This window comes from Eumetopias jubatus, unplaced genomic scaffold (assembly GCF_037043125.1).
Source record: "Eumetopias jubatus isolate StellerSeaLion01/CBP00866 unplaced genomic scaffold, mEumJub1_p1.0 scaffold_6, whole genome shotgun sequence".
Taxonomy (NCBI): Eukaryota; Metazoa; Chordata; class Mammalia; order Carnivora; family Otariidae; genus Eumetopias; species Eumetopias jubatus.
Genome location: NW_028274812.1, coordinates 71616374 through 71632012, shown reverse-complemented (window position 1 = coordinate 71632012; position 15639 = coordinate 71616374). Strand labels below are relative to the sequence as shown.

At 40.0% G+C, this 15639-nt stretch overlaps 1 pseudogene; it reads right to left on the bottom strand.

Annotated features, from left to right (window-relative positions):
* Positions 1-15102: 15102 nt before the first annotated feature.
* Positions 15103-15410, bottom strand: LOC114212963 (NADH dehydrogenase [ubiquinone] 1 alpha subcomplex subunit 2 pseudogene; annotated as a pseudogene).
* Positions 15411-15639: the final 229 nt, after the last annotated feature.

Here is a 15639-nt window from a genome sequence, read left to right as displayed (position 1 = left end):
CCGTCCTTGATTTTATCTCCATGTGTAGTCTTCTTGATGATCTCCCACCTCAAATCACAGTATCTAGAAACAAATGCCCGTAGTATCTAGAAACAAAGACCCCCTAATGCATGCACATGCAAACTCATGTGCACATGCGTGCTGTTTTGTCAGATGTGCTCCTGGCTGGAGGGCATTCATCCTGTTGGCTTCTTTAATCTCTCAAGCATTCTGGTGTGAAAATTCTTTTCATTGTTTGATACCCTGAAGAAAGGAGTTGGTTTGTGGCTACCTACTACTGTACGTGTAAATATCTTATACAGACGTTAGATTTAGGATGTCCTGATGAGGCTTAAGAACAGGTCTCAAAAAATAAAATAGATAAAAATTTAAAAATTAAAAATAAAAAAATAAAACATAGATCTCCTTGGAGGGAGTGGCTAAACGGAAGGCATCTCCCCAAAAGAGCGTTCAGTGCCAGTGTCCATCATCTGTGGAGGAAGCAGGTCCTCATACCAGAAACAGGAATCTGAATTCTGTGTTAATGCACAGAAAGGTCTTACTCCTCCCAGACCCACGGCCCTCTAAGGGTTGGACTTAGAGGAAAGGTGCCAGGTGAGTGCTTTTGTGTGGTAAACACCAGAATGGAGCCTCAGCAGGAAGGTGGGTCAAAGGTCCATTTTGTTCAAGCCTTGGAGAGTCGGCCACATCTTGAAGCAGATTATGGTCTTTGTTATGCTCTTTCTTTGTTTTATTACCCTGGGCTTTGGTAAATTCTGATTGAAATGTTCCAGACTTGCGTTAGGATCGCTGTTTTAAAAGGAAACGTGTAGAAGCCAAGGTGTTAAAAGGGGAGCAGTGCCCCCCTGAGGCCAGCTCAGCCTGGCAGCAGTAACCAGTGAGATCCCTGGGGACTGTGCAATGCGTCTGCGGAGATCCCCCCTCCGGCACTGTTCCTGCAGCCTAGGAGTTGGGACAATATGGGGAAGGCCATCTTCCTCATTGTATAGTCTTCACAATTTCTTAACTCCTTTGCAGATGAGCATTCTTCCATAGTAAGTGTGAGATGATAGCGTGTGTGTAGGCATAGGCAGGAGTTTCTGAGACTTAAGCAAGTTACTTGACCTTTCTGTGCTTCAGTTTCCTCAATGATCAAATATATATAATTGTACCTCTCTGAAATGATGTCTACAAGGATGAAATGGGTTAATATATAAACATATCTGCCACAGGGCCTGGCTTATACTACATCCTTAGTACAAGTTTCCTGTTGTTACTAGAGTACCTTGCCAGACTAGTTTTTATCAGCCTGACTAATGGGACAAAATGATCTTCTTTCCTGGGTCTTCTGACTTCCTGTAAAATTAGTAAACTGTAGTAAAACTCTGGACATCAGCCCGTAGGATCCTAGTGCTAAGCTAGGCACTGTGAGAACTCCTAAAGAATTTTACAACATAGTTCTTGTCCTCTGGGTGCTTACAAACACATCTGAAAAGCCGATGTGGGTTTAATGGTGGCTACACTGCGTAATAGCCTTGACGATGTTGGGCAGGGTTTTTTTAGCCTTGCTAGACCTCAATTTGCTTTTCTGCAAAATGGAGATTATAATAGTGACCACCTCATAGGGTTATTATGAGAACTAAATAAGTTAATAAAAGTGCTTACCACAGTGCGGACATATGGTAAATGCTGGTTGTTACTGTATGCTACCGTGAAGCAGTGTGTGGATGATGAAGTGTGGACAAGAGCAGGGCCCCGGGGACAGAGCAGAGGTCCCAGGAGAGGCCGTTGTGTGCTGGAACAATGACAGTGTCTTCACGAAGGAAATAAGACTGGAGCTGAGGTTGTGGGTTGCGCAGGATGGGGACAGGCAAAGACAAGTTGAGAAAGGAATAGTATTACCAAAAACACTAAGAAGGAAATTGGCAGGGACATTTGTTTTTACAGACTTACTTATTAATTCCAGCATGACAGAACCTCCTTTGAGAATTGCAATGTGTCATAAATGGATTTAAGTGCTTACTGAATATTTTCGGACTTGCAGAAGAGACAGGACTGTGTGGCTTCTCCCTGACAGTGATCTAATGTCCGTTTCTAGAATTCTACAGAATTGTTGGTCTGGAGCTAGCTTAATGCAGTTACATAGTCTAGGAGGGGGAAAATGGAAGAATCTATAGCTGGAGGATCCTATTCTGACAGCAGATGGCTCCCTCACATACAGGTAAGAAAAGAAGCACTGTGGTCTACCTGGGAATCATTTCAGTACTTTGTGTGGTTGCCACATAATGCATATCATGGAGACTGAATTTGGAAGTAATCCTTTGCATTGATTTTTTTTGTATGAAAGATGATATTAATGCGGCAGGAGGAGCTTCCTTCCTAGGAGCTATGCTTACCTCTGAGGACAAAAACCCGATTATTGTTCCTTCTGGGAATGAAAGTCACACCCTTGGCAGGACGTACTCCCTTCATTCACTCAGAGAGGCTGCTATTCAGCCTTAACAGGGCCTCACTTACACACGCTGTAGACAGCACAAATTTGGCCTTCCAACCATTCCAACATTAGAGTACGATTTTAGGGACAGCAGTGGTCACACATGGGAACTTTCATTTCACCATTTCTTGGTACTGAGACTCCACAGAGCTCTCAGCTGCATCTCGCTCAGTAGCAGAAGTAAAGTGCTACTCTCTTTTTCAACCCAGAGACCTCCTGAAATCCACACTTGGTAGACCCCGCTCCATCCTGGTCAGCTTGGCACATTTTCCCATACCGTTTCTCCACATCAGTTTGACCTTTGCTAGTGTCCTCTGCTCAGGGTACTGCTGGAGAAGGTAGGCAAATGGAGCAAATCTGGGTCGTGGCAGATTTAAAATAACAGGATTGCTGTGTTGGGAGGTTAGGACTCCTCGGCTTCCAACTCCTCGTCTTTTTATGGTTTTCTAAAACGCGGAAACAAGAAAGGTTACCTGGTCCATCGGTTCCACCTTTGCCTCCATAGGCCAGTCTTAAGTCTCCCTTCCCGGCACATACGCTGCCAATGATCTTATTTATTCCAATGGCTGCACCCGGAATGTTCTATGTAAGCTAGGCTGGGGCAGCAATATACTGGAAGGAGCTGAGGACTTGTCTAGAAGCTATATTCACATAGCACACTGCTCTGTCTACTTTGGTGTATTTACTGGGGAAGTAAGGAATCTAAAACGCTTGTCCCAGAGCCACCCCTTGGTTCCACTACTGCATTGTGCTGCTTGGCCCTCCCTGCCCAACATGAAAATTGTGAAGTTTGTTTCACTGAGAAGATGGAGAATGTGAGGCTGGAGTGTTGTGAGCAGGTATGTCCTCACCACTGTTCTCACCTTCTCAGTCTCTTCAATCCTTCTTAGCCTTTATGGAATCATAAAACTCCTTGAGGATCTGATCAAACCACAACCCCTCTCTCCAGAAAAAAGTGCCCATGGACATAATACTTTGAATATAGTATCAGGTCCACACAGCCTTAGGAGCTCCCTAGCCACCTCTGATTAAAACTCTGCCTTAGAAAAAGAGATATTTTTCCTTAAAAAACAAAAACAAAACAAACAAAGAACACCTAGCCACTCTGCCTGCTATATCACATTCTTTCTCTCTTTATGAGATCTTTTTTCCTACAATAACTGTTAGCACTTCCCTTTTTTAAAGATATATTTATTTATTTGTGAGAGAGCATGCAAATACGAGTGGGGGGAGGGGCAGAGGGAGAGGGAGAGAGAATCCTCAAGCAGACTCCCCACTGAGCCCAGAGCCAGAGGTGGGGCTCTATCTCACCACCCTGAGATCATGACCTGAGCCAAAATCAAGAGTGGGATGCTTAACCGACTGAGCCACCCAGGCGCCCCACCATTAGCACATCTTAATTTCTGACCTTGTTCCAGGATCTCTCCCGAGGGCTTTCTATATATCAAATAATTTAATCATCACAAGAACCATATGGTGGGTAGGCACTATTGCACAGATTAGACAAGTAAGACTCGTGGAGTTTAAGTAACTTTTCCAAGATCACACAGCTGTTTGTGTACAAAGCCTTAATCTATTTGTATGTTTCTTTTCGGGGCATACTCAGCTTGTAGGCTTAGATGAGCAGATGTTATCTGAAAAGGCCATGTATTAATTTCCTAGAGCTACAGTAACAAATTAACATGAATGAAGTGATTTAAAACAACAGAAATTTATTCTCTCACAGCTATGAGAGGTCAGAAGTCTAAAAATAAAGTTATCATCGGGCCACACTCCCTCTGGAAGCTCTAGGGGAAAATCTGTTCCTTGCCTGTTCCACCTTCTAGAGATTGTTGGCATCCCTTGGCTTGTAGCTTACCTCTCTCTCTTTTCACAGTGTCTTCAATGTGTGTCTGTTATCTTCCTTTGCCTCTCTCTTATAAGGACACTTGGAATGGTGTTTAGGGCCCACCTGGATAAACCACGGTAATCTCCTCATCTCAAGATCCTTAACTTAATTACACCTGCAAAGATTCTTTCCAAATAAGATAACATTGATAGGTTCCAGAGATAAAGGGCCAAGACTGGATGATAATATATGTAAACAGTTTTTAATTGGGTGAATGACAACACCTCAAGAATACTGATGATAGATTAACGTCAGCCTCGAGAGAGGTTTCCAAAGCAGTGTTTTCTCAACTGTGGCTGCACACGTAACACCTGGGCATCTTGGAAAAATATCAGTGCCCGGAACCTATACCAGGGCAGTTGATTCAGAATCTCTGGGAGAGGGGCTTGAGTGCCAGTACTTTTCCAATGGTCCTCAAATTAACAAAAGATAGACCAAACATACACAGGAAATGACAAAATATTATTGAGAGAAATTAAAGAACTAAGTAAATAGAAAGATAGATCACGCTCATGGATTGAAACACCCAATATTATAAAGATGCTAAAAATTCATCTATAAATTCTAATTGATCTGTAGAAACCAACAAAAATCTGACGAGTATTTTTGTGAAAATTAATAAAATAATTTTAAGTTTTATATGGAAGGACAAAGAACTAAAAATAACCAATATAATCTTAAAGAAGAACAATGGGTACTTTTTTGTTACCAAGATTTATTATAGAGCTACAGTAATTAATACAGCATGGTATTGATGCAAAGATGGATAAAAGATTGGAACACACGATCCAAACAGGCCAATAACAACACACTTACACATACTTGACTTGTGACAAAGGAGACATTGAAATATGATGAGGAAAGAATGCTCTTTTTAAATAAATGGTGCTAGATCAACTGTATATCCATATGGGAAAGAAAAAAAAAGAACATTGGCTTCTACTTCACACCAAAGATGAACATCAATTCATAGTATTGTGTGGATCTAAATGTGAAAGGCAAAATAATAAGACTTCTAAAAGGCAACTTAATATATCTTCATGACTTGTGGGTAGGCAAAGCTTTCTTAAACAGAACACAAAGTGTGTTAACCATAGAGAAAAAGATTGATAAATTAACTTCATTAAATTTAAATGTTTTGAAATTCCCTGTTATACCTGCTACCAATGTCTTATGATAGATTTCTCAGTTCATATTTTATTCTTGCTTTCCAAATTCCTCATCCTCCTCTGCTTTCTTTATCTCTTTCAGACTTTGTTCTCATCACAAAGATTTGATCAAAACAGGCTTTTCTCATAATTTATTCTTCATGTCCTTGTTTGGAGAATTTCTGTAATATTAAAGAGTTTCTTATCTGTTCTACTGAGCCAAATAACTTATTTTTATCACATTAAAAACTTGGATTTACTAGTGAAAAGAAAATCGTGGTATATCCATACAATGAAATACTAATCAGTAATAAATGGGAATGAGCTACTGATATACACAGCATGGATGAATCTCAAAACAATTATGCTACCCGAAAGAAGCTACACAAGCAAAAAATACATGTTGTGTGATTCCATTTATTTAAAAATCTAGAAAATGTAAACTAATCTATTTTTGTAAAGATTTTTTATTTATCTGAGAGAGAGAGAGAGGGAGATCATGAGCGGGGGGTGGGGGAAGGGTAGAGGGAGAAGCAGACTCCCCGCTGAGCAGGGAGCCTGAAGCAGGGCTGCATCCCAGGACCCTGGGATCATGACCTGAGCCGAAGGCAGACACTTAACCGACTGAGCCACCCAGGAGCCCGGCAAACTAATCTATTGAGACAAAAAGCAGATCAGTGGTTGCCTGAGATGGGAGCATAAGGGAGGAATGAAAGGAAGAGATTACCCTGGGACAGAAGGGAACTTTGGGGGCAAGGGGCTGATGATATATGTGTTCATTATCTTGACTGTGGTTATAGTTATAGACTTATATGCAGTTTATTGTATTAGAAGTCTTCAGTAATTCTAATATTGGTAAAAAAAATTATAAGTATCAATAAATTATGACATTTAGTATTCAGTCATCAACATAGCTAATCTATTTTTTAAAATGTCTAATACACAAGTGTATCATTGTCATCAGAATCAAAGACAGAATTTGTATATGATACTGGAAAGATGAGGAATTCCTTGCCAGACATGGTATTTCTTTCATATTAATTACTTTTTCAAAGTGTGTGTCTCTGGACCACTTGAACTAGAATAACCTGGAATGTTTGTTAAAATGTGGAATTTAAGAAAAAAAACAGGATCATAGGGGAAGAGAGGAAAAAATAAAACAAGGTGAAACCAGAGAGGGAGACAAACCATAAGAGACATAGGAAACAAACTGAGGGTTGCTGGAGGGGAGGGGGTTGGGAGGGATGGGGTGGCTGGGTGATGGACATTAAGGAGGGCACGTGATGTAAGGAGCACTGGGTGTTATATAAGACTGATGAATGACAGACCTCTACCTCTGAAACCAATAATACATTATATGTTAATTAATTGAATTTAAATTAAAAAATGTTTAAAAAAATAAAATAAAATGTATTTAAGAACACAATTTTGTTAAAATGCATTGCAAATACTTTCTACAAAATTAAATAGTTTTATTACTTTCCCCCCCAAAAAATGCAAATCCCCATATCAGGAATAGCAGGGAACTTAACGCCCCCCCCCCGAAAAGGTATTTATCTTCAGAAAGTACTATAATTAATGTGATAATATAAGCATTTCTCTGAAAATAATGGAGCTCGGTATTACTATTGCTACTATTCAACATCTAACCAGAAGTCCAAATTCACATAGTGAGAGATGAAAAGACTGGAAAAGTAAATGGAATGACAGACAGTACCTAACTTTTGGACTTGCTACAGGGCCACCGTAGACAAGACAGTGTGGTACTGGTCACAGAATAAACAAACAGATCAGTGGAATAGACTAGAGAGACCACACAGATACAGTAAGCTAGTCTTGATCAAAGGAGCAAAGGCAATTCGAACAGGAACGAATAATCTTTCAACGAATGTGCTGGAATAACCAGACATCAGGAACAGAAAAACAAATGAACAAACACAGACCTCACACCTGTCACAAAAATGAACTCAAAATGGATCATAGATCCAACTCTACAAAACTGTAAGACCCACCTAGAAGATAACACTGGAAAAAAATCTAAGTGCCCTTGAGTTTGGCAATAACTTTTTATTTTTTCATTTAATTTTATTTTTTGAGTAGGCTCCACACCCAGTGTGGGCTTAAACTCATGAACCTGAGATCAAGAGTTGCATGCTCTCCTTACTGACCAACCAGGTGCTCCATGTTTGGCAATAACCTTTAAATAAAGCATGAAAAACACGACCATGAAAGAAAAAAATGGGTAGGTTGGAGTTAATTAAAATTAAAAACTCTGTTATGCAAAAGAACTGGTTAAGAGAATGAAAAGACAAGCCAGAGACTGAGAGAATCTTGGCAAAACACATATCTGATAAAGGACTATTTCTCAAAACATCTGAAGAACTCTTGAAACCCAACAGCAAGAAAACAACTTGATTCTTTAAATGGGCAAAAAATACGAACAGACTCCTCACCAGCACAGATATACAGATAACAAGCAGCACTTGAAAAGATGTTTAACATTATATGTCATTAGGGAGTTGCAAAATTAAAGCAATGAGATACTACTACACACCTATTAGAATGGCAAAAATCCAAAATATTGACAATATCAAATGCAGGTAAGGATTTGGAGCACCCGGAACTCTCACTGTTGCTGGTGAAAATGCAAAATGAGATAGCCACCTTGGAAGACAGTTTGGCAATTTTTTAGAATATTAAACATACATTTATTAAATATTAAACATTTAATATGACTCAGTAATTGCACCCTTTAGTGTTTATCTAAAGGAATGGAAAACTTATGTCCACACAAAAACCTGTACCCAAGTGTTTATAGCAGCTTTATTCACAATTGCCAAAACTTGGAAACAACCAAGATGCCCTTCAATGGATGAATAAATAAACTGTGGCACATGCAAGCAATGAAATTTTATTCAATACTAAAAAGAAATCAAGCTATCAAGCCAGGAAAAGACATGGAGGAAACTTAAATGTATATTGTGAAATGAAAGAAGCCTGTCTGAAAAACCTGCATACTGTAAGACATTCCTATACAACTAAAACTAGGGAGACAGAGAAAGGTCAGTCGTTGCTAAGGATTGGGGGAGTGGGAAGGAACTGGCGGAGGAGGAAGAGAAGAATGAATAGGTGGAGCACTTGGGAGTTTAAGAGCAGTGAAACTATTCTATGTGATACTGTAACAGTGGATAACTACCATTATATATTTGTTAAAAACAGAAGATACAACACAGTGAACCCTAATGTAAACTATGGAGTTCCGTTATTAACCTTGTATCAATATGGACTCATAAGTTGTAACAAACGCTCCACACTAATGCAAGATGTAGGGGAAACTGGGGGGTAGGGTGAGGGGATAAATGAGAACTCTGTGCTTAATTTTTCTGTAAACCTAATACTGCTCTTTTAAAAAGGTCTACCCTCCTGGGGCACTTGGGTGACTCAGTGGGTTAAGCGTCTGCCTTCGGCTCAGGTCATGATCCCTGGGTCAGCAGGGAGTCTGCCTCTCCCTCTCCATCTGCCTCTCCCCCAGCTCATGCTCTCTCTTGCTCTCTCTCAAATAAATAAATAGAATCTTTAAAACAAATGTAAATAGATTCATGTGGTTTGTGGCTACCATATTGGACAGTGCAGGTCTAGTGATAGAGGCCAGATCAAGGAGGAACTTGCATCCCATGCAAGGGGAGGTGAATTTTCTCCTGTAGGCAATGGGAAGTCTTCAAAGGGATATACGTAGGGGATGGTATATGATCAGGTTTGCCTTTGGGAGTGGAGCAGGCTGGAAGCAGAGGAAACCTTTAAGAGATTCCAGTAACAGGCCTCAGTAGAACATAGTAGTTAGGGAAGGGAATGGATATGAGACGTACTAAAAAAGGTAGAATGGATAGGCTTAGGACAGATCTGGGTGTGAAGCACTACGGGGAGAGAGAAGCAGGGTTACCCAAAGCAGGTGTGGGGCTGCTTAAATCACTGGGCCTGCTATTAAGTCGAAGGCAATTCATCCCAATAAAGAATGCAGAGAGTGGGACTGGTTTGGAGAGAAGACTGGTGTTAGAGATAATGAGCTTGCTGTGGAGAGAGAAATCCAGGTGATATATGACTACTTGTATTGTGGCAGGAGGGACTGGCAGGCCAGCCCTCCCCATCAGAGGACAAATGAGGGGAAATATCTGATGGATCTTTGCCCTTTATTTGGTCATAAGAAGACAGCTGCTGAAAGTGGAATGCAGCTCTTTTATAATTTCAGCAAACCTGGAAGGGGGTCCAAAAAATCCCTCCTCACAAAAATGAGGACTTATGGTCTACCAAGCAAGGTGAGCTCCTTGACAATTGGGAAAAATATTCTTCCTTTAATAAGGGCTTAGACTGTACCAAATTAATGTTCACCCTTGGGAGCCATGCCATAGTGCTTCCCATAGTGGGAGAGAATCACAAAGATGAAATTCAAACTGGAACCAAATCCCAGTCCCGCATACCACCTCCAGCACCTGGTCTCCCAAGAAGCCTTGGGAGCTTAGGGGTCAGTTAACTGACCACCCGCTTTCTGAAGCCCCTACACCATTGGAAACTGCCCGGCTCCAGTTTGAGGCATGGAAGGAAGGGGAGAAGGCTGAGAGCAATATCTCTTCTTGGGGATGCATAAACGGGTGCTTGCAGATAGGCAGAGGATCCTAAAGCAGGAGAGCCAAAGGTGAGTCAGAGGAAGTTCTTCTGAAGACCTATAATTTAAGTGCTTCTTCCTTTCCTTCTAGAATTGTCATTTCCTTCTGAAATCACTCCACCCCTTCAGTGAAGACATTAGAGACTTCTAAAGTTTCTCTTTTTTTCACTCACCCACACTAAACTTACCTCCCTAACACAAATAGTCTGGTGTAGACTGTTTCATCCCGGACTCTGTTCTTAGGTCCTAGACATTCCACAAAAGGTGTTCTCTGCCTTCAAGGAGCCTATGGTCTAGTAGAGGAAACAGACAAGAAAATAGACTTGCCTAGCGTATTGAGAGCTCTGTCACATGTAAGTACTGTGTGTGGGTATGGAACTTTCTTTGGTGGGTGGTGAAAATGTTTTGAAATTAGATAGAGGTTAAGGTTTAGGGCCCTAAACTCAATATTGACAGGTCAGAGAAAGCTTCATAGGAGAGATGACTTCTGAAAACATGGAGAAATTAGCCAGGCGAAGAGGAAAAGGGACATTCAGATAGAGGGAGTAACCCATATGCAAAGGAGGCCAGCGAGTAATCCAACCTCATGCCCAGAGAATGGAAAAGTGTGGTCTGGGCAGAGGAGGGAGGCAGTTGCAAGAGCTGAGGTTGGATGAGAGGAGCCAAGATCAGATCATAAAGACCCTTATATGCCATGCCAAGGAGTTCGGACTTCACCCCAAGGCCACTCAGAAGCCCTCATGAGATTTTAAGCAATGGAACGACACAATCAGATTTATATTTTTGAAATATCATTGTAGGATAGGCAAAGATTTGGGGGGAGCTCCAAATAGAGTCAGGGAGCTCAGTTAGTTGACTGTTGCAGCCATCCAGACAAGAAGAGATAGTTGCTTGAATTCAGAGAAGTGGGAATGGAGAGAATTGAACTGATTTGAAAGACATTAAAGATTGAGGAGATAGATATTGGAGTGGGTGGGTAAAAGACAGTGTTACTCACAGTAACATTGTCCATATACACAAAACAGGTAAGTGGGGCATATCAGAGTTCATCACCAGGGACTCCCAAAGTATGCTACCTCTCACTCTCCAGTGAAGAATCACTGCCACAGAGTCTATATTAGCAAAGGTTTTTATGCTTTGGATCCTGTTTTCCTGATTAGGACTATGAGTATGAAATTTACTTGGTTTAAGGGAAAAATAATTTTAAGAAAGCATCACTATTGCCTCCACTTTTTAATAGAGGCTTTAATTTGATTATAATAGAAATCACTGATTTATTTTTTATTCATTTTGCGTTTTTATAATTTTGATTCTTTTGTAATACATGAAAGAACAGGACCCCCTGTTTGGGTATCTGCAGTAAAAGTTTCAATTTCTCTTTGATTTAGGGGGTGAAAATCTGATCCTAAAGTTTGTTGTTTCTCTACTGGCTGATTCATGTGATGGAGAAAAAGAGGGGAAACAAAGAATTAATGCTTTTGCCCACGTTTGTTACCTTTAGAGATAGTTGATAATCATAAAGAAAAGTATATTGTTAAAAATAATTTTGTTTGGGGGCGCCTGGGTGGCTCAGTCGTTAAGCGTCTGCCTTTGGCTCAGGTTGTGATCCCAGGCTCCTGGGATCGAGCCCCACATCAGACTCCCTGCTCCGCGGGAAGCCTGCTTCTCCCTCTGCCACTCCCCCTGCTTGTGTTCCCTCTCTCGCTGTGTCTCTCTCTGTCAAATAAATAAATAAAATCTTTAAAAAAAATAATTTTGTTTGTTTGAAGTATAGTTGACATGCAATATTAGTTTCAGGTGTACAATATAATGACAAGACATTGATATACCTCATGAAATGCTTACCGTGGTAAGTACAGTTATCATCTGTCATCATTTGTTGTCATATAAAGTTATTACAATATTATTGGCTATATTTCCAAGCCTATACTTTACATACCTGCATACCTGTGACTTACTTATTTTCCTTTTTTTAAAAATGTTTTATTTATTTATTCATGAGAGTCAGAGAGAGAGAGAGGCAGAGGGAGAAGCAGGCTCCCCGCCTAGCTGGGAACCTGATGCGGGACTTAATCCCAGGACCCGGGGATCATGACCTGAGCCGAAGGCAGACGCTTAACCATCTGAGCCACCCAGGTGCCCTGTGACTTACTTATTTTCTAACTGGAAGTTTGTACCTCTTGAAATCTTTACCCACTTCACCCATCCCCCCACCAACCTCCCCTATGGCAACCACCAGTTTGTTCTCTGTATCTATGAGTCTGTTTCTGTTTTGTTTTTTTTGTTCAATTATTGTTTTTTAGATTCCACACGTAAGTGAAATCATACAGTATTTATCTTTCTCTGGCAGACTTATTTCACTTAGCGTAATACCATCTAGGTCGACCTATGTTGTTGCAAATGGCAAGATTTCATTCTTTTTTATGGTCAAGTAATAGTCCATTGCATATATATACCACATCTTCATCCCCTTATCTATCCATGGACACTTGTGTTACTTCCATATCTTGGCTATTGTAAATAATGCTGCAATAAACATAGGGGTGCATATATCTTTTTAAATTAGTGTTTTCATTTTCTTTGAGTAAATACCCACCAGTAGAATTACATGATCATATGGTATTTCTGTTTTTAATTTTCTATTTTTTAAAAATATTTTATTTATTTATTTGACAGAGAGAGAGAGAGACAGAGATCACAAGTAGGCAGACAGGCAGGCAGGCAGGCAGAGGGCGAGGGGGAAGCAGGTTTCCTGCTGAGCATGGAGCCCGATGCGGGGCTCTATCCCAGGACCCTGGGATCATGACCTGAGCCGAAGGCAGATGCTTAACTGACTGAGCCACCCAGGTGCCCCTGTTTTTAATTTTCGAAGAAGCCTCTATACTATTTTCCACAGTAGGTGTATCAGTTTATGTTCCCACCAAAAATGCACAAGGGTTCCCTTTTCTTCCAAACTTTGCATACATGTTTTTTCTTGTCTTTTCAATACTAGCCATTCTGACAGGAGTGCGGTGATATCTCATTGTGATTTTCACTTGCATTTCCCTGATGATTAGTGAGGTTGAGCATCTTTTCATGTGTCTGTTGGCCATCTTTATGTCCTCTTTGGAAAAATGTCTGTTCAGGTTCTCTGTTCATTTTTTAATCAGATTGTTTGTCTTTTTGATGTTCAGTTGTATATTTTGGATATTAATCCTTTATCAGACATATCACTTGCAAATAGTTTCTCCTATTCGGTAGTTTCTCTTTCTGTTTTATTGATGGTTTCCTTCACTGTGCAAAAACTTTCCAGTTTGATGTAGTCCCATTTGTTTGTTTTTGCTTTTGTTGAGGAGACAGATGCAAAAAATACTGCTAAGACTAATGGCCAAGAGTTTACTGCCTACATTGTCTTCTAGGAGTTTTATGGTTTCAGGCCTTACATTTAGGTCTTTAATCCATTCTGAGTTTATTTTTTTATACGGTATGAGACTGGTCAAGTTTCTTTTTTTTTTTTTTAAGATTTTATTTATTTATTTGAGGGAGGGAGAGAGAGAGAGCACAAGCAGGGGAAGCTGCTGAGGGAGAAGGAGAAGCAGGCTCCCTTCTGAGTAGGGAGCCAGACATGGGGCTCAATCCCAGGACCCTGGGATCATGACCTAAGCCAAAGGCAGATGCTTAACTGACTGAGCCACCCAGGTGCCCCGAGAGGGCAAGTTTCATTCTTTTGCATGTCACTGTCCAATTTTCCCAAAACCATCTATTGAAGAGAATGTCTTTTCCCTGTTCCATATTTTTGCTTCCTTTGTTGTAGATTAATTGACCCTATAATCATGGGTTTATTTCTGGACTTTCTCTTCTGTTCCATTGATCTATGTATCTATTTTTGGGCCAGTACCGTACTGTTTTGATTACCATAGCTTTGAAATATAATTTGAAGTCTGGGAGTGTGATACCTCCAGCTTTGTTCTTCTTTCTCAAGATTGCTTTGGCTTTTTGGAGTCTTCAGTAGTTCTATCCAAATTTTAGAAGATAATCTGTTCTTGTTCTGTGAAAAATAATACTGGTATTTTGATAGGGATTTCACTGACTCTGTAGATTGTTTTGGGCAGTACAGATATTTTAATAATATTAATTCTTCCAGTCCATAAACATGATATATCTTCCCATTTATTTGTGTTGTCTCCAGTTTCTTTCATCAAGGTCCTTTGGTTTTCAGAGCACAAGTCTTTCACCTGCTAGGTTAAATTTATTTCTAGGTATTTTATTCTTCTTGATGCAATTATAAATGGAATTGTTTTCTTAATTTGTCTTTCTGCTAGTCTTTATTAGTGTATAGAAATGTAACAGATTTCTGAATATTAATTTTGTATATTGCAAATTTACTAAATGTATTTATTAATTCAAATAGCTTTTTGGTAGAGTCTTTAGAGTTTTCTGTATAAAGTAATCTGCAAAAAGTGACAGTTTTACTTCTTTTTTACCAATTTGAATGCATTTTACTCTTGTCTGATTGCTATGGCTAGTGGTGAGAGTGGACATCCCTGTCTTGTTTCTAATCTTAGAGGAAAAGCTTTCAGCTTTTCACCATAGAGAATGACGTTAGCTGTGGGTTTGTCATATATGGCTTTTATTATGCTGAGGTATGTTCCCTCAATACCCACTTCACTGAGAATTTTTATCATGAATGGATGTTGAATTTTGTCAAATGCTTTTTCTGTATCTATTGAGATGATCATATAATTTTTTTTGAATGAACAAAATAAAACTTTATTTTTGCCTCAGTGGTTGTGTAATAAGGGGTGGAGGATAGAATGAGGAAAAGAGTCTTCTGAGATCACACTTTTCAGCACAAGCTTCGTAAAGAAAAAAAAAGAACATATTTTTCCACATTGAACTCAGTTCAGCAAAGCCCAGGCTGTGATGCCATTGTGCTTAATCCTTAGTGGAGACCTCAGGCTTTGCAACTTAGCACATTTTCCAGGGCTCTGATTACCTGATCAGCACTGAGGTTGTTCAAAGAGACGTTCTTCTCTTGGCCACATGCATTGTGGGTCCAGAACTTGTGCTGCACATTGGAGCACTTGCATATTAGGATGGGCAGGTCTGGGTTTGCCTTCTTCAGGTATATTCAAAACATATAGTGTTTCTTGGTGAATTCCCTGACACCCTGACTGCCAGGAAAGCACTGGCAAAGTGGACACCAATCTCTTGCAGGCCCAGCTTGGCCTCGATCCCTTAACTTGCTGCAGCTACCAACATCCCTCCTGGTACCCAACCTCTGATCATATGATTTTTATCCTTCATTTTGTTAATGTGGTATATCAGGTTGACTGATTTGCAGATATTAAACCATCCTTGCATCTCTAGAATAAATTTCACTTGATCATGGTGAACCATCCTTTTAATATATTGTTGGATTTGATTTGCTAATATTTTCTTGAGATCTTTTGCATCTATTCATCAGAGATACTGGCCTGTAATTTTCTTT